The 18,007-nt window shown below is 53.1% G+C and overlaps 1 protein-coding gene across 3 annotated transcripts in view; it reads right to left on the bottom strand.

Annotated features, from left to right (window-relative positions):
* The window catches only part of HOXB3 (homeobox B3), a 24,206-nt gene extending 6,199 nt beyond the window's left edge, over window positions 1-18,007 (bottom strand). The window contains exon 1 of one of the 3 annotated variants that reach the window (XM_070483078.1): window positions 17,957-18,007. The gene's annotated coding sequence lies outside the window, so the exon portion shown is untranslated. Of the gene's footprint in view, window positions 1-78; window positions 8,190-8,215; window positions 8,761-17,956 lie in introns of those variants that run through there. The other 2 variants (XM_070483079.1, XM_044746122.2) reach the window with 2 other exon arrangements.

Here is an 18,007-nt window from a genome sequence, read left to right as displayed (position 1 = left end):
AAAAAAGACCACTGTTTAAAGCTGCGTCGCCCCCCCCCCCCCAATAGCCACCCCGGCTGGGGAGCCCGAGGGGCAGACCGGCCGGAGGAGCCGCGCGGCGTCCGCTTCAATTCACTCGGCTTAGGAGCGGGGGTGCGCAGGAGGGAGGGGGTGGGGGAGCGGGAAAAAAATAGAAGACCGAAAGGTGCTCGGGCGGCTCAGCTCGCCGAGAATCCAGCTCCCGGCTCCGGCACGGCCAAGCCGCCACAGTGTGGTTGCCCTATAAGACTGGTACGCCCTACTCTCCGTAACAATGGCCTCTGCTTTTGCACAGGGAAAAAAAACCACACAGACACACACACTCACTCACTCACACACACACAAGCTCACACACCCCCCCACCACTCCCCCTTTAGCAAGCTTAGATGCCTGATAAGGAGGGAAGGTGATGGTGGTGTTGGGGGAGGGGGGAACTTTTTAAATTCTCCCCCCCCCCCGCAAAAAAAAGTGGGAAAGGGAAGAAAGTAGAGGTTTTTTGTTTTGGGTTTGTTTTTTTTTTAAGAACAGGTACATTTTTAAATTGAGATTTTGTCCAGGGAGGAAGAGGAGAGCAGAGGAAAGGCACAGCCGGTGCAGTTCACAGCTCTCCCAGCCCCACTAGCAAACCATTATGCTAATTGAGAAGTGGCTGGGGAGGCCCAGTCAAAGGCACTGGCTTGCCTGGGGGTGGGGGTGCTGGGTGCCCCTCTGCACTCCTTCTCAGTGGGAACACGAGGAATTTCCTTTAAAGTAGTTTCACTCCTCTGGGACTGGTGGCTGGGTCTCCCGCCCTCTGGCTCTGGCTCCCTCCTTCTGAGTCTCCCAGTCTGTTTCTTCTCTCCCCGACACCCTCTCTATTCATCCTTTCTCCCGAAAATCTCCAGGCCCAGTTTCCAACCGGTAGGGGGGAAGGCCAGACCTCTTTTTTTTTTTTTTTTTTTGAGAACAGACAACAAGCGGTGAGTGATTATTTAAAAAATCCAGACCATCTTGCAGGGGGAGGGGAGTTGAGGAGAGGGTGACAAAAGGAGGACCCTGTGTTTAGCTCGAGCTTCAGACACGGCCGGCAATAGAGAGGCTGTAAGAACTTCATGGAGAAGTTTCTGTTAAGATTCTCACCTCCGCATAGGCAGAAGGGGCTAAGAGGTGATAAGGACATTTGTACTTCTAAGAAGATGAGAAGAACTAGCAAAACAGCTTAATTTTACATGCACTGGCAGAAGAGACGGGGGATAGTTACTATTATTCAGAGCAAACCTGTTTGTTTCTCTTAGCGCTGCAAGATTTATGACTCTTGGCACAAGTGAGGAAGACTACAAAAGCTAAACTTTTCTTAGCGTGTGTGAGAAGGGCAGGAAAAGGCAAGGAGGCCTGTAGGAGGAAGACAGGAGCCAAGAATGTAGGTGTCTGCAGATCTGGGGCGGGGGTGGGGAAGAGCCATTCCCGGTGGGGAAAAAGACAAAAAGAGCACCAGGACACTTCCAAAAGCAGGAGTGTTTGCAACTCTGCCTAATTGCTGACTCCGGGGCTTAGGGGATAAAATAGAAGGCAGTCTCTCTTTTCTACGAAGGCAGCTTGGAAAACTTGTCCTCTTAAGTTCGAGTAGACAGAGCCAGCCACTGCCCTGTGACCACCTGGTTAGAAAACTTGGCTTTTTCCTTCTCCCATCTGGATGCACCAGGAGAGATGGGACTGGGAGAACAAAGGTGAGAGATGGTTTCCAGCTATTATCTCCCCTCCAGGAGAGGGTGGCTATGTCTGGCAAAGCTTCCCTTATACCCTGTTGATCCCTAATTACAGGCTCTGCTTTGGGCTGAGAAAGTGTCCTAGTCTCTCAGGGAGAGGCCCCTGGCCTCCTCCGGTCCCTACTGCTTCCAGGCCCGCTAAGTCAGGCTTCCTGGGCTGCAGCAGCCAGTTTCCTGGGATCCTGCTGAACAGAGAGTGGGGAACCCATGTGCTCCCTACCCTCCAGCAATAGGAACTGCATGTGATGTCCCCAGGAACCTACAGCCTCCCTAGAGAGTTGGTGACTGAGGGAAAGGGGGAAGAAAGGTGAGGATGGAGAGTGGGAGACATTTTTATGTATTTACTACTAGTATCAAGAAAAGAAAATGCCCAAGCTAGACCCAGTATTGGGGCTCAAGCCAGGACCCTCAAAGAGAGCCCTGAGGGCTGCCTGAGTGTGTAGCTGCAGGGGTCTGTCCTGAGATCTCTGGACCCTGGTTAGAGACCCACAGGGTTGGAGCCGGTGTAGCTTTGGGCCTGGTGGGGGGTCAGGGGCTTGGGCCAGGGCTTCCAGAGGTTGAAGGCAATCATTCCCTTTGAGTCTTTCCTCTCACTCCCCAAAATAAAGTCAAGAACGTAACTCAGACCCTCCACCTCTCCTAGCTGTTGCTACCACTGGCTAGAGAAGGACACTGTGAAATTGAGAGAAGAGGAGAACCTGGTCACTTGTAGGGCTGCACAGCTTTGCCTCAAGGAATAAAAAAAGAGCCCGGAGGGCACCCAGCCAGCTGCGGGCCTGCAAGGCCAGGCTGCAGGAGGATCCGGCCTGGAGCCCAGCCAAGGGTGGAGGAGTTTCCAGAGACAGCGATGGACCTCTCCCCTCTCAGAACCTCCTTGACTCCTTGTGGTCCCTTCAGGCTACACAAAGAGCTGGGGTGCAGCAGGGTGAGAGCAAAAAGGAGGACTGGGGAGCAAGAAAGCTAACCTGGAAAAAAATTTCAGAGGACATGCACCCCCAATTGTGGTAGGAAATGTTGTGGGAGCTTCTTAATCTTGGAAAACAGAGCCCATCTGAAATGCTGGGGAGGCAATGAGAGCCCAGTTTGGTTTCCTTCTTGCCTTTTTTCTTCCTTTCTCAGAGATTTCTGGCTGGCTGGTTGCCCCTGATTGGGGCTGGGAGGGTAGAGGGTAGATGGTAGAAGTGGCGGCCAGAGCGCGCCCATCTTGTCTGAGACATTGCTGCAGGCCAGGGACCTTTCAGACTTCAGGGGACAAAGGCGGGGCAGAGAGGAGCTTGGGGTGGGAGACTCCAGAGGGGTCTGAGGGAAAACTTGGGATCTGGAAAAAGAGGACCCGGAGGAGTTTTTCACCACTGACAGTGAAGTCATGATTCAGGAAGACTAGAGAGAGAAGAGGAGACAATTTCCTTCTGGATTCAAGGAGGGAAACTTGGACAACTAAGTGTGTGTGTGTGTGTGTGTGTGTGTGTGTGTGAGAGAGAGAGAGAGAGAGAGAGAGAAATTGAAAAAGCAAAAAATGAGAGAAAGATTAAGACACAGAGACCTTAGTGCAATCTAATAAATAGAAAAATTAATAATAAAGGTAAAAATTAGGGAAAATGTTCCCCTTCATAGACATTCTTTCCTCTGGGTTTCAGTTTCCACAGTCAGAGGACCCGCGCGGGCACTTCCCTCCCCCGCTCCTCCTCCACACCCGGGACCAGGAGACATGGAGCACTTTAAACCCCCTTGAGCCATCACTGACTGCCTACCCTTCCAGACTTTGGGGGGATCACGTCTGTTTCCCTCCTCCCCCCCCCAAAAAAAAACCCCATCAAAGAGCAAACGAAAATTTTCCTCTCAACAATGACAAACTGGCTGACTCCTTTAAAATCGATTTCTGATATCAGCACTGGGGCCACCAAGGATCCTGCTCCCAGCGCAGCCGGCCCCAAATTCGTGTGGCCCGAATGGCTCCCTAAGACACTGGGACCTGGAGCCCCGGGCCAGACGTTTAGCGATCTGTTTCTTTCTAGTCCTGCCTGGGTTCTGGCTCCCACACACTTTTTCCAGCTTCACTGCCCAACTGTGTGGCCGCAGGAGAGTCGTGGAAAGTTCACACACGCATCTGAATCTCCATCTCTTCTTAAATGTTAATAAAGATTTCAAAGCTGGAGGTCGTAAACTGGGAATTGCTACCGAAGACTGCCTTTGGTCTTTGGATCCCCAGCCCCCACCTCTCTAAGATGCCTGGAGCGGGAGGGAACAAAGCGGCAGCAGGAAAGAGAAGATTCGGCGCCTCTGCAGAGGCCGGTGTAGACCCGGCTCAGCAGAAGCGGGATCGAAAAGAAGAAAAAGCTCGCTACTGTTGGAGAAGAAAAATCCAAGCTCTATTCTCCCTCCGTCCCAGGCGTCGGGACGCGAGAGGGATGCAGGAAAAAACGGGGCAGCTGCGAGGGTTTGCAAAGTCCGTCCACTCGGTGACCACGGAGGCCACGCCTGAACGCGCGGATGAGAGGATGGCGGCGCCAAGGGCCAGGTCGGGAGGGTCCGGAGTCACAGGCCGGCGGGCGCGGTGTGGGCGTATGAGCCCCTTTTGGATCAGGGGTCCCGCCTCATCTAGAAGCTCAGTCCTGGCCTGACAAACGCCACGGTGGCGGATGTTGAGACAAAAGTGGGCAGAGTGGAGAAGGCAAGATGGAGAGGGGCGAATCTTGGACAGCTTGGGGGTGGGGTTGCTGGGGAAGGGAGGGAGAAGAAAGCAAGAGAGGACCCGGGCCCAGCCCGCTGCGAGTGACTGCGCAGGTCCCTCCTGACAGATTGGATGTCTCTCTCCCAGTGACCTCTGTTTAGCAGACAATAACTCACCGGATTAATGACCAATCAGCGCAAAGCCTTCCGAGGTGCCTCCAAATATAAAACTCCAAAGTCAGAGTGGGAGAGGGCCAGAGTCTGGGCCCGCCAGCCCTTTTGTTTTTCTCTCTCTCAAAATAGGGTTTGGGGTGAGGCTTTAGGAAATGGATTATCTGGCCAGAGATTCTGATTTCCAAAACCCAAAAGATGAAGTTGTTTCCCATCTCTTCCCACTTCCTCCCCCAGAACTCATATCCCTGACCACACTTCCCAAGGCAATCTGGGAACCTCCCCTCCCCTGCTGGCCTCCTCACATCCCTGATCCCACGAGAAATCTCCCTTCTCACAACCATGCAACTTCTGAGAAACCCCCATCCCTTTTGAATTTCACCTTCTCCCAGTTGGAGAAGATGGAAAATAAGAGCAAGAATAAAGAGGGCCGGGGTCACCCACCTTGCAGGCCTCCTGTCCTGGCTGCCCTGGGAGGAGACCTGGTATAGTGCGGTGGCACCCTTTGTGTGCCCTCTCCGAGAAAGAAAGGGTCCAAAGGCCCAGGGGTCAGGGTGAGGGTGGGGCAGGGGGGCTGCTGTCACAGAATCTAAATTCAGAAACCACAATTCAGTCCCTGGGCTGGGGTAGTAGGGACTTCAAATGCTGCATTCTGAACAACTCCAGCCTCAGCCAGGGTGCCTGGCATGGAAAGTGCCTTTCTCTGTGAGGCTGAGCCCTCCTTCCTTAGCCCCCATCCAAATGCCAATCCTACCCCAACCCAGCTAGCCAGCCCCCTTCCACTGCCTTCTATTGCCATTGCTCTGGGCCTGGGCTTCTCCTCTACTGAGAATAAGGACGCGTTCAGGAGGAGGAATGGTCCGGATTCCAATGGATTTCCTAGAGCCACTTTGAGTAACCATCCACTTCTCTGTGCATATACAAACTCCCTATATACTGCAAATAAGCGTGCAGTGACACCCAGATGCCCTCAGAGCCCCAAGATACACAAAGGAGCTGCTCCCAAGCAATAGAGAGTTACTCGAGGTCAGAGCTGGGGAGAACTCAGAGAGTGTCCTGTCCAACCCTGCCATTGTTACAGATAGGGAAACTGAGGCCCAGAGCCAGGAAGTGATTTGTCTACTATAATACTTGAGATTTCCTTTGGAGCCAGGAGGCTTGGATTCTAGGTGGTCCAGACTGGTTGTGTGCTCTGAAGCAGAGAACGCCCTGGGCCTCAGTGTTCCCTTCTGTGAAGCCAGAGTGCAGGAAGGTGCACGCACACGTGTGTGTGTGTGTGTGTGTGTGTGTGAGTGTCTATGTGGAGGGGAGGGGAAGGGTTGGGCTAGATGATCTTCTGAGATCCATTTTTGGACTGACAGTTCGTGGTTCTCTGTAGGCTGATATAAAAGTGAGTGACGATAGCAGTAATAAACTGAGTTCAGACAATAATGGTCACCACTGAGACCAAATGCAGAATATTTCCTCTTGGGATTTAAATGCTTACACCTGCACTACTGAGTACCAATCCGACTCCTGGTCCTCCTTGCCTCCAGGGAGGCTCCTGGGCTGATTTTTACTGCTCTTCTGTGTATGCGTGTCGGGGGGATTGTTCTCTACCTTTATTACCAAATCAAAACTGCTATTTTTGGACACAACAACCTGAGCAGTAAATAATTAATTTGTATAATTAAAGGAGGAAGGCTTCAACCTGGCAATTTTTAACCAGGAGTCAATGCACCCATTGTACCAGCCTGGCCTTCTCACCCAACCCCCAACTCTGCCCACGTACCTACCAGCTTCCCCAGGGCCTCCCCCCTAGTTGGAGACCAGCCTTCCCAAGACGGCCAGCAGGGTTCACAGAGTCAGACTCTGCTCCCTCCCCAAGAGAGTTCCATTCACTGCTTTGCTCCCCCACAGAAATCAGTCGGCCTGCAGCTGCCCCTCGCAGCTTGCTTTCACTACCCCTAAAGCTGTGCTGGGCTCCGGGTCCAGGCTCTCTCTGCTCCTGGGACACACATAATCCACCTCCCCAGCTCAAGATGCCCCAACAATGCCGCGAGTTTGCATTTCAAGAAACTCCCATTAATATCAATTTACTTCACCGAAACCTCGGGTTCTTCATCAAGTTGATGATTTATGATAAAATCAATTAAATTACGGCCACTTAGGGCCCAGCCGCTTCCTCTCAGATTTCATTGGTGCGGGGCCCAAGTGTCTGGTGGAAAAATGCAAGTTTAGCTGGAGGCGAGGAAAGATAATTCTGTGGCTGAGAAAATTTAATGCAAAACAATTTCCAGGCAAAGCCGGGCGTCTGGACAGAAATGCAAAAGCCACCAGTCGGCCTGCGGAAATAACTATCTGCGGGTCAAAATATTTTTCTCCCACCCCCATCATCCTGCATGGCTCCCTTGCTCTGTTCCCCTTTGTGCTCACTTGCCCCCTCCCAAGCAGAGACTTCGGGGGAATTTGAGCAGTAACGGTGGAACCCACGCCTGCCAAGGCCCAGCCTTAAACCATCATCTCCCCTACCACCTCAGGCCTTTTTCTCCTTTCTCCCTCTCCTCCCCATGCAGCCATGCTCAGTAATTCCTCAGTCTCCTATGGCAAAGTTAAAGGTTCAAAGTTAAGATGAGGTGGCGTGGGCAGATGGCGAAGAGAGGCCAGGGGCCAGGCCAAGTGGGCTCTGCTGCATATGGCTGTGGGAGGAAAGAAAGCACAGGAGGGAACAAGCCCTACCCATGGTGAGGGCACCGGCCAGCAAAGTGCCTCCAGAGCTGCCCCATCCCAGAATTCTAAGATCAGAGAACACTGAGTTTCCCACCTGGCTCCATGTGTGCCCATGCACAAAGCGATGGGCACCCGACAAACCCCACCTCCAGCACACATTCGCCCCAGTGTAGGATGCACTCACACAGTACACAAACACACCTACATGTGTGCATGCTTGCACACTCTCCTTATACCTCACACAGACCCATCACATCCTGTGTCTGTGAGGGACAGTTCCCACCATCTCCCACACCTGGGAAAATAAATCCCAGGGAATCAACCTGGCATCGCCTCTCACTCCAAGAAGAGGGGCTTCTCCCGCCTCTGCTCTGTTTGGTTTTTGGTTTCCAGAGCAGGCATGGAGTAAACACACAGCTTCTCTGAAGCCATAAATCACCCTCTCTCCTACTTCTCAGTTTAACACCCGGCCTCAGCGCAACCCCTTGTAGTTTCAGCTTCAAATAGGGTGCTAGGTGCTAAAAGTCTCTGCCATGGTGGCAGCTGGACTGTGGAAGTAGAGCTGGCGTGTCCGCCCACCCCAGTGATGCCCCTCACAGCCCACAGTTTAACTCCCCTGGAAAACCCTCCATAGCCTCCAACACCCTTCCTGAGTGGGAGAGCTCCTGATCCCCTGACCGGGATCCTGTCCACCACTTTCCTCCACATTGCCCTGCACACCAGGACCCCTCTCTCACTTCAGCCCCCACCCGCCTCTTTAAGTTGCCCTCATCTTTGTCTTCCACATTTCGCATCCAGCCTCTCTCCTGACCCAAGAGAGGCCTGGGAACGGGGACGCAGCCACCCCTGCTCTGCACCCCGAGACGGGTCTTGGGCGCCCCAGCTCAGCCCGGTGCACTTACCTGTGCGCTCTCCCGCTAGGGCGCGGGCAGCGGCGAGCGGCCGGGAACGGGGGGCGCGCGGGAGCCGACGGCCAGGCCCGGGTCCCTGGGCCCCGGCTGGAGCGCCGCGACCGGCGGCATCGCGGTCATTCAGCCCCCGCAGCCCCGCAGCGGCCCGCCTGGCGAGGGGAGAGGCCCGGAAGCGCTCGCCCCCACCCCGCCCCCGCCCCCGCCCCCGGCTTTGTTCGGCTTTCGGGGCCGCGGGGCTGCAAGGCGCGCGCGGTGGCTGCGCTTGGGGCGCGGCCGGCGCCCCTTTCCGGAGAAGCGGGGGCTCCCCTCCGCTAGGGCCCGCGTGGGGCTGCGGGCCCGGCCCCGAGCTGCAGTCGGGCTTTGAGAGCTGGCCAAGTTGCCAGGCGAGAGGAGCGGAGACTGACAGGGCCACGGCGAGGCGCGGGGAGCGCCGGGGGCGCCATGGCGGAAGGCGGGCGCACGGGCGGCTCTTCAATGTCACCAGCGAAATGGGTTCCATATGTCCGGCCCGGCGGAGAAGGGAGGGGAAGGAAGAGAGTGAGTTCTGGGCAGGACAGGACGTGGGGGGGGGGGGGGGGGCGGGACGGGCGGTGCGCAATGGAGGGAGCAGTGGCGAGGGGTAATGGGAGGGAGGGATTGGAGAGGCGAGAAAGGATTGCATTTTCCATTTTCCCTGGAGTTTTCTAAAGCTGCTTAGGCTGGTAGAAACTTTCTTTCCCTTTTTCCTTTTTCCTTTTCTTTCCTGAAAGATGGGGAGGGAGGAGGTTAGTGAGGGTAGCATCCGTTTGTTCAGTCTGTAGGTTCAAGGGAGGAGATGTGGATTGGAGATGAAAGGGAAAGTTCTTAGGCGGCTGAAGGATCAACATCTTCTTCCCGTCCCTGAAGAGGGAAGACCGAACCCACGAGGGGGAAGAGAGACCAAGGAAAGATCCCAGGGTCCAGGTGTGAGAGACTGACCCCAGGCCCCCCTCCCCCACGGTGGAATTCTGTTTTGGGAGATGCCACTCGTTAAGTTACTGCTGGTGGTGGTGGAAGAGGAGACTGAAGTGCCCAGGACATCTCAGCCATTCTCTGACACTTCAGCTCCTACCCCAGCTGCCTCACACCTGATTGAGCACCCCCAAGGGCCTCCTGGAGAGGCAGTTGCTTCTGGGATGGCCTCCCCTTTGGGCAGTTGTCTATAAAGAAAGCACAGTGTGGAGGAGCTTCCAGACCTCGAAGCTCTCTCCCCTCTGTGCCTGCCCCTCTAGGGGTGGGGCTCTTTCTCGTGCTTTCTGTCCCGCGCGCGCGCGCTCTCTCTCTCTCTCTCTCTCTCTGCCTTTTCTAACCATCTCTGTTGTCCCTGTCCCTTTCTCATAGCCCCTTTGTCTTCTCACACTCTGCCTCTCTCTGTCTTAAGTGAATTTGAATTGAGCCCTGCAAAGGACTTAGGAGTGCCTCCAGAAATCAGTTATTAGGTTGCCCCTCTCCTGGGGGCAACCTGGAGCCCTTGGCTTCAGAGCCCTTTCCTCTGCAAGGGAAATCCACTCCTGTCATGGAGACATTCTCTTCTACAGAGAAGGTGGCAGAGTGTGTGGTTTCCTTTCCTCTTCCCTTCTTTTCACTTAACTTTGTGTGTGTGTGTGTGTGTACTCATCCAAGTTGTGGGACTCATTCTTGCAAGACTGCAGGGCCCCTCTGACTGCCCTTTGTCCCCACTCTCCCTGTCATCCTCTCCTTGGGTTCTGCCTTGACTTCCTACCCCAGAGATAGATCCTGCTGCTTGCGCTCTCTCTGGGGCCCTCTCTTTTTCCTTCATCCTCTCTCTCCTCATCTTTCTATCCAATTCCTCTAGTCATTAAAGCATTGGCAGCCCAGCTTCTTAAAGGCACCGGGAATAAACACTACAGTTATATAAAGTGGACACCAGCAGCATCTGGGGAGAAGACAGAGTCAGCAGCTTTCCTAAATCCCCTTCCATCAAATGCATTCTCCCCCATCCCCTGGACAGCACAAAAGCAAAGGGGGTGTGTGTGCAGAACTGGTAAGAGGCAGGTGCCTCACGGCTAAATGAACCAAATGTATATATATATATTTAAAAATAACCAAGTCTTCTCAAACGTCCTGATTTGGGGGGTAGGCCAGTGCGCCTGGATGGAGGGCATCAGGCCTCACATAGGGAGGCTTAGCGAGGGGCCAGCAACTAAAAGATAATGGAGGAGCGGAACAGTCTCCCTGCTTTTGTCTCCTGGGGAAGAGTCTGTGTGTGAGTTGGGGAAAGGGAAGGGGAGGGGGTATCCCCAGGGCCAGAGAGACAAAGACCTGAAGGGGCTGAGAGAATGGAGAGGAAAAGAGGGGGGATCAGACCTCCACGTCACAGGCACAGGCGAAGGTGGGGGGGAGGATGGAGAAGCGGGGAGGAGTTGGAAACCCAGGGGTAGGGGCCTGCAGGACTGGCTTCCAGCTCTCCCCATTAACTATGGCCTGTGCCAAAGAGCAAACCCTTCAGCCTCCCCATTTTGTTCCCCATCCTCCAAAACAGGCTGGATTTAGAAGCCTAGAAACACAACTCTACCCTCTTCCTTCTCCATGTCTCTCCCCCTCTCCAAGGAAGAAGTAATCCTTCCCAGCTCTCTCAGGAATTCGAAGACATTCGCCTAAATTCTGGAGCACTGGTTTGGGGGTGAATTCACCCTCTCCAGATTTACACCCCCTCACTTCCCAGGTGAGGAGGAGGGAAATACTCACCTCCCACACTGAGTGTGTGTGTGTGATTCTCCAATACACAGGGATGGGGGGCCTGAAGGGTTTGGAGACCCCTATCCCTCAGGTCTCTTTGCTGGCTCCCCCAGCCCTCCCCGCTCCCCATCTCCAGCCCTGTCAAAGCTGCCCCTGAATCCAGACTCTCCCCGCTTCCTTCTATCCAGGCGGGGTAATACCCACGCCCATCCCAGCCTAGGGTCTTGGACTTCTCCTTCTCTCTCCCTAAACCCTTTTCAGCCCAGACTCTCAAATTTGGAGGCTTCACCCACCACCACCCACAAGTCTGCCTGTTAACAAGGATGGGGCTCGCTCGGCACCCACTTGGAACAGAGTGTGGGAGCTGGGAGCAAGCTCCTGGATGCTCCAGGACTGGGGCCTAAGCCGCCACTCGCACGGCCAGTTGATGCCATGAATAATTAACACCTGGGCAAGGCATCACTCTAATTTTCCTGCTCAAAGGTTTACACTAGCAGGCAGAGTTAAATATCACAGATAATAGTGGCTATAAAGTCAGTTGGCTGGGCTCCAGCCAGAAAAGGAACAGCTAGCAGCCTGGACTGGTTGTGGCAAAGGCTCTGGCCCTCTGCCCCTCATCCATCAGAACTTTGGGGTGCAGCGCAGAATGTCCCCAGGAGCCACCTCTGGCTTTGCTCTTGACCAGCAGACTCTAGCCTAATGGGGAGAGACTGAGATCCCCACATGAAACTTGAGGGGAAAGTTACCAGCTCGCCCCCTACCAATCTGAACGCTTAGGGAGGGGAGCACACCCCATGTCCTGGAACACTCTCCAACTTTCTGGGACCATATGATTCCTGGAACATTTCTTTTCTAGAAAAACTTAGAGAACTTCTCCCTGCTTTAGCCTCAAACACACATAGTCCCTCACTACTGAGGAAACTTGCTTTGTTTCAGGAGGTCGAAGAAGGGCTACTGGGGTGTGAATTCATTTCCTTGTTTTGTTAGCCAGGAGGGTGGGAAGCCCAGGCTTCCAGCTTCTCTCCCTGCCCTTCACCCTCCGCCTCCATTGTCTCCCCCAATTTGGGTAGCTCCTTCTCCACCCTCGACACCCTGCCGCACACAACAGTCCTGTAGATTAACCTTTACTACTATAACTGAGTCCCCTGAGCCCCCTTGCAATCGCAGACAACTTTGACTGGGTCCCCATCGATTACAAAAATCTTTGCCTTCAACTCTAGCAATTCCTTCCTCCACCTCCACCCAGGCTCCTTCTGCCTTCAGAGTTGGTTCTTTACCCCGGGCTGGAGTCAGAACAGCCAAACTCCTGGAGGTGAACCACTGAAAACTGAAGCTCTGTCTGCTGCTGCAGGAATGTTGGCTCTGTCAGGCTTGCAAATATAATTTTTATATTAGGTTGTGGTCTTTGACTGGGTTTATATGCCAATGAGGCATTTCTGGTTTACCAAATTTATACAAATCTCGCCTTAATTGATAATCACAGATGCTGTAATTTAAGACCTCCAGCTATAGAGCTTTCATATTAACTGCTGATATATTACTGTAAATCGTCTGAAATAACCAACTCCTGGGAGCAGAGCAGAGAGGGAGGAAGTACCTCCGAGAGCAACTCTCTCCCGGCCGCAGAAATAGCCCAGCTTCCACATCATTTTCCGTGAGAAATGATTTATCGAAGACATGGCCATAAACAACACAACTCGCTCACAAACACACGCAGATGCGCGCGCCCACACACACACACACACACACACACAATGGCTGGCATGCCGGCCGAGAAGCTGACACCCATATTGCTATAAATCAAGAAAAAGGTTGGAGGAGAGGGAGAGAGAGAGAGAGAGAGAAGAGGAATATTCCTAAAATCTCTATGCAATGCCTCAATGGGTATAAATACACAGAGCACCGTGTGAAGAGAAATGGCAGGAAATGAAGATGGCTATTTGTCACATTTTACGACAATAACATTAATAACAAACAATAAATTTACATGGACACATAAGACGCGGTAGGTAGTGAGAAATCCCTTCTACTTACAATACCCCAGCCCGCGGTGTGGCTCCGGCTGCGGGGCTGTTTTATTGCTGTCTCCCTCTCTTTTTCTCTCTCTCTCCCTCTCTCTCCCCCTCTTTTTTTTTTCTCGGGGTACAGGCTTGTTTTTCAAAGGACAGTTGAATTGCACGTCAGAAACAGGGAGACCAAGCCTGCGATTTTCCTGACGAATACATATCTATTCTGCAACCTCGGCATTAATTATTTAATGAATCACGTGACCAGGAGGGGGAAGGGGGTCTTTCGATTTCAGGCTCAAAGGACCACTATGACCTTCCCCTTCAGGAGGAGAAATTTTCCTGCAAAATAGGTTCCCCCTAACCCACCAATGGAATAGTAGCGAGTTCTTCTCTCCCCCATTCACATCTATACCTACTATATCTACAGCTCCCTAACACCGCCCCAGACACACACTTACCCACAGCCCACCTCTCCTCTCTCCTCTCTCCTCCTGCTTCTGCTTAGTTCCTGGAGGTGCAGAAATAGTCTGCAGGGGCGTCTGGGGGGTGGGGGTGGGGTGGGCGCGGATCCCTTCTCCAAGCCCCTGGATTTCTCAGCTTCCAGTTCTTCTCTCAGCATCCTTTAAGATTTAGATTCCCCCCAACTCCATTCTCTCCCTCACTCCTAGGATATTTTGGAGAGATCCACTCCCCATTTCCTAAATAATCGACAAAATTTCCAAAAGGACCGGCTTCAACTGAACACTTCATAAGTCCATGTTATATGTGTATAAAGAATGGGGTTTCTGGCTTCAATTCTCTTTATGATCTTTTGTAGTACCTTTTGAAGGGACAGAAAAGGGACAGGGTGAAGAGATGACTCTGGAGCTTCCAGAGTTGAGGAGAACCGCAAGGGGGACTTTTTTTCGTTGTGCTGTCACTGTTCTCAGGAGCCAAATTCAACTGACCCACTAAGAATATGCTCCGGAGACAAAGACCCAGACTAAGGTTTCTACACAAAAGAAGTGGACACTCAGTCTCTCTACCTATGTCACACCCTGTTTCAGTCCCCTCCACCCCCAACACACAGTGAAGACAGCTGGAGATTCGCACCAGAGGGAAGAGGAGAGAAAGGGAAGAGAGAGACTTTAAAGTTGGCCTGGCAGCCTGGGGTCCCTATTTCCCAGGTGTTAGTACCCTGAGCTTCCAGCAGCAGACAATGGAGATTGATCAATGGGGAAAACAGGGGGAGGGGGTGCATATTAAAGGGTTAACTATGGGGATGATAGGAGAAATCCATCCCCCAGGCCTAGAGAGAGAAACATACACAGACTCCTTCATCTCAGATATAAACAAAACAAAACATCCTCCAAACCTTCACATACAGCTTGGCTCCAGAATGAGCAGATCAGTTACAAGCAGAAGTGGAGTCCTTGGCCACAGTGGTTGGGGGGGGAGTTACAAAGAGGAGCAGAAAAGATATTCCTGAAGAAGCCCCTCACCACACATTCCCAGCTTTATCTTCAGCAGCTCTGGGCAGCCTGGCCAAGCGGCTGGGGCGGGCAGGACGGGAAGAACAAATGGGGTTTAGGGGAGCATGGGGCTGTGGGGCCGCCCTTAGTTTGTTTGAAGGGGTCTGAACCAGAAGCAACTCAGTGGGGAGAAGGTTGAGGACTCAGCTGCCTTAACGACCCTGGAAGAAGCAGCCACCTCCGCGGTATCGCCTCAGGCCGGTCCAGCTGTGGCAGCAGCACGGCCCCTGCCCGAGGCACTGAGCTGGACTGGCCTCCTCGGAATCTCGATCGAGACACACACGGGTGGGGCGCCGGCTGGCCCAGACTCTGTAGGGGGGTAGTCCGCTTTGATTGTCCAGATACAAAACACAGACTGGTATTGAATTCAGCCTCCTCCCAACGTGGGCCCCGGGCTGGCTCCAGCGAGGGCAACTCCCTGTAAGGTCCTGGCCACAAACCCATTAAAATAGTCCCCCAAATAAAAACACTCCACTGAAGTCTAAAAGAAAAATACAAGCCAGGGAGAGAGGAGATAATCTGCTGGAGCAGGGAAAGACAGCAATCTCTGCAACCAAGAAATTATTTTTAAGGATGAGAAAACAAACTGCAAAATGACACGAAGGCATGCCGGGCAGGTTCTGTTAAAATGCCCACACTCTCTGGTTCCTGGGAATGTCCATGTTCAAATAAACAAGCGCCCGGGCGCGAGCTGAGCGCTTTCTTGCTGCCGATAAAGCGAAGGTTTATACTGTGAGAAAGGCGAGATTGATTTACGAATCTAAACGCGCTGGTTTTATGGCCGATCACAAATCCGTCAGCGCTCAACTCACGCTGGGAAATTTCCCAACTCCGTTTTCCAACCAGATCCCCCTCTCCGGCCGGGCCGGCCGGTGCTTCCCAGGGAGACCCACCACCAGCCCTGGGGCCGCCTCCCGGCTCTGGTAGGACCGGGTAGCCCGGGTCTGCCCAGGCGGGTGGAAGTAGGAGGCAGAGTGGGGCGAGCCGCTGAGGGACCTGGAGGAAGAGAGGTCAAAAGATTAGTGTGGCCGCTGGAATTGTAGGAGCTGAGCCAAAGGGGCCAACGAGCCTTTCAGCAGGGCAGCGCTCAGCTTTGCAAAGGTCAGAGTCTGGGAGTAAGAGAAAGAGGGGACCTCACAGTTCCACCTGTGGGGCCGAACCCCTTGAGTGAACCCCAAACTTCCCTTTCCATTGTTTCCCTACTCTTTCCTTTTTTTGGCCCCTAATCCTCACATTGCAGACAGTAGCTTGTAAAGTCCTGGATAACAAGATCTTTGTCACCTGGGCCTATAGAGGGGCCACAACTGGTTGCCTGCCTTTATGAGTAATGGGTGCACATCTCCTCTGAGCCCCAGATATCTTCAGTCCAGGAGCAGCCCAGCTCACCTTTCCACTCACTCCCTTCCCTTCCTGAGGCCTCCATCCCCTGCATTGTTATGCCACCCAGGGACAAAAGAGAGGATACCAACCAATGCCAGTTATTTCTTGTCTGACAAAGTCCCCAAGTTACAGGAGACAATTTACAAAATGCAAACCAACACCCCCCACACATCCCAGCAAGGTTCTGTCTCTCCTAGTCTTAACCCGAAGGGAGCATTTCCTCTTCCCAGCTGGAATCTGTCTGTCTGTCTGTCTCCTTCTCTTTGTCTCTGTCTCCTCCTAAGACGACAGCTGCTGGTGTGGACTTTTAAGATACAGCCAGTAGAGTACAGATTTGGAAAGGCTCTATGTTCTGAGTTCACTTCTTAGCAAAACCTCCACCCATCTCTTAAATTAAAAGTTGCTGGAAACTTTGGTCAATGTGGCAGCGTATCCCCTGGAAATGATCAGAACAGCCTACACTGCTCCTTCTCCCCTCTCTCTTGCTCCTCTGGTGGGGAGGTGCTCCCTGGGCTCTGTGAGAAGCTGGGGTTGGATTGGGGATTACAGGAAGCGGGTGAGAGTGATTACAGGGCTAGCTTCCCAAACAAAGGAACTTCAGACAAGTGGGCCAAGAGGCTGTGGATTTGGCTATCAGAACTGGAGAGACAACGGCCTCTGAGGGACGGCTCTCGGGGGAGCCCTCTCCCTCTAAGGAGCACCAAGGGGCTTATTCCCCTACCCCTCTGAAACCCTATAGACTTCTCATACTGTCCCCTTTGTCTTTATTCCCTCAGCCCCCTCCAAGCGAAATAGGAAAGAAGGAGGGATGAACCAGACACGGGGCGGGTGGTTGCAGGCTAGCCAAGGGAGGGAAGGAGCTGTTCACAGAGACAGACCAGCACCCTACTTCCCTCCCCCGCTGTACCCCTCGGCTAAAAGTTTTACTTCTTTTCTTCTCAACGGATAGTAATGGAAAAACAATCCAGAAATTCCAAGATAGCAAAGAAGGGGTTGGAGGCTAGAGGGGGATGGAGAAGATGGGACACACAACAGCCCAAGGACCCCTCCCTGTGGAGGTGTGACTTTCCCTCCTGGGCAGGAGGCAAAAGCCAGCACAATGTCCAGTCTCAGAGAGGTCAAGGGGCTTCCGAGGTCATTTTGTGGTTCTAATACTGAGCTAATCGCCTAGAAAACGTGGCCTCTCCATGAACTCTCTCTCCTGCCAGCCTCCTGCCTCCAAACCCTCAGTGAGCCTCAGGGAAAAAGGGCCAGCACATTCAGGTCTGAGGCAGAGCCCACTGGCTCCCTCACCCTCAGAAGGAAGGCCGCAGAGAGGGGAACAGAGCCCCCAAACCAAGAGAGCAAAACCAAACTGCACACTGAGCCTCCAGGAAGAAGGGAGGGGGGGAGAGCCGAGGAGGAAGATTCCGGTCAACGAACGCTGCCTGTGAACGGAGCAGTTTCCTGCTCCAGAGAGTTGCAAATATTTGTCTAGAATCCCAAGCTAGACACAAAAAGAAAAAACAAAACGAAGACATCTACCGATACCCTGCTTCAAGGCTGGGGAGTTCCACTCAAGAACTGCATTCCATTTTTCCAGGAGGTGGCAGTGACAACAGCTCACCGGTAAACAGACATATGGGACACAGCTCCCAGTGTAGACAGAGTCACGGAACACACTGGCCACATGTGCACGTTGCTATACACACCCACACACATATGCACACAGGCTGGGCTTCTCAGGCCCGCCTGCATTTTCCAAAACCAGAAAAGCACTTCTGAGCTGCCTCACCAACAACCTTCTCTGGGATTTTTCAGGGGCCAGGACACTTCCATCCCAACCAGTTCAAACACTCTCCAGGTGTCAGGCCCCTCTCTCTCCCTCTCACCCAAGCATCAGTCATCATAAAAGGCAGCAAACCTGACCAAGCATCCACCATAAAAACCCCCGTGAAGATAGTTGAAAAAGAAAAGGAGGAGAGAGTTTCTTCTTTCCCTTGTAAAAAGAGCCCATAAAACGATAAAAAAAAGAAAGAAAGAAAGAAAGAAAGAAAGAAAGAAAGAAAGAAAGAAAGAAAGAAAGAAAGAAAGAAAGAAAAGAAAAATGCCAGCCCAGGCAGGGGCTTTGTTACCTTTGCGCCTCTCCCCTCCTCTTGCCCGAACTCCACGGATCCCATTCATGA

The sequence above is a fragment of the Equus asinus genome, chromosome 13 (genome assembly GCF_041296235.1).
Source record: "Equus asinus isolate D_3611 breed Donkey chromosome 13, EquAss-T2T_v2, whole genome shotgun sequence".
NCBI lineage: Eukaryota > Metazoa > Chordata > Mammalia > Perissodactyla > Equidae > Equus > Equus asinus.
This window is presented reverse-complemented; position numbering and strand designations above follow the sequence as displayed.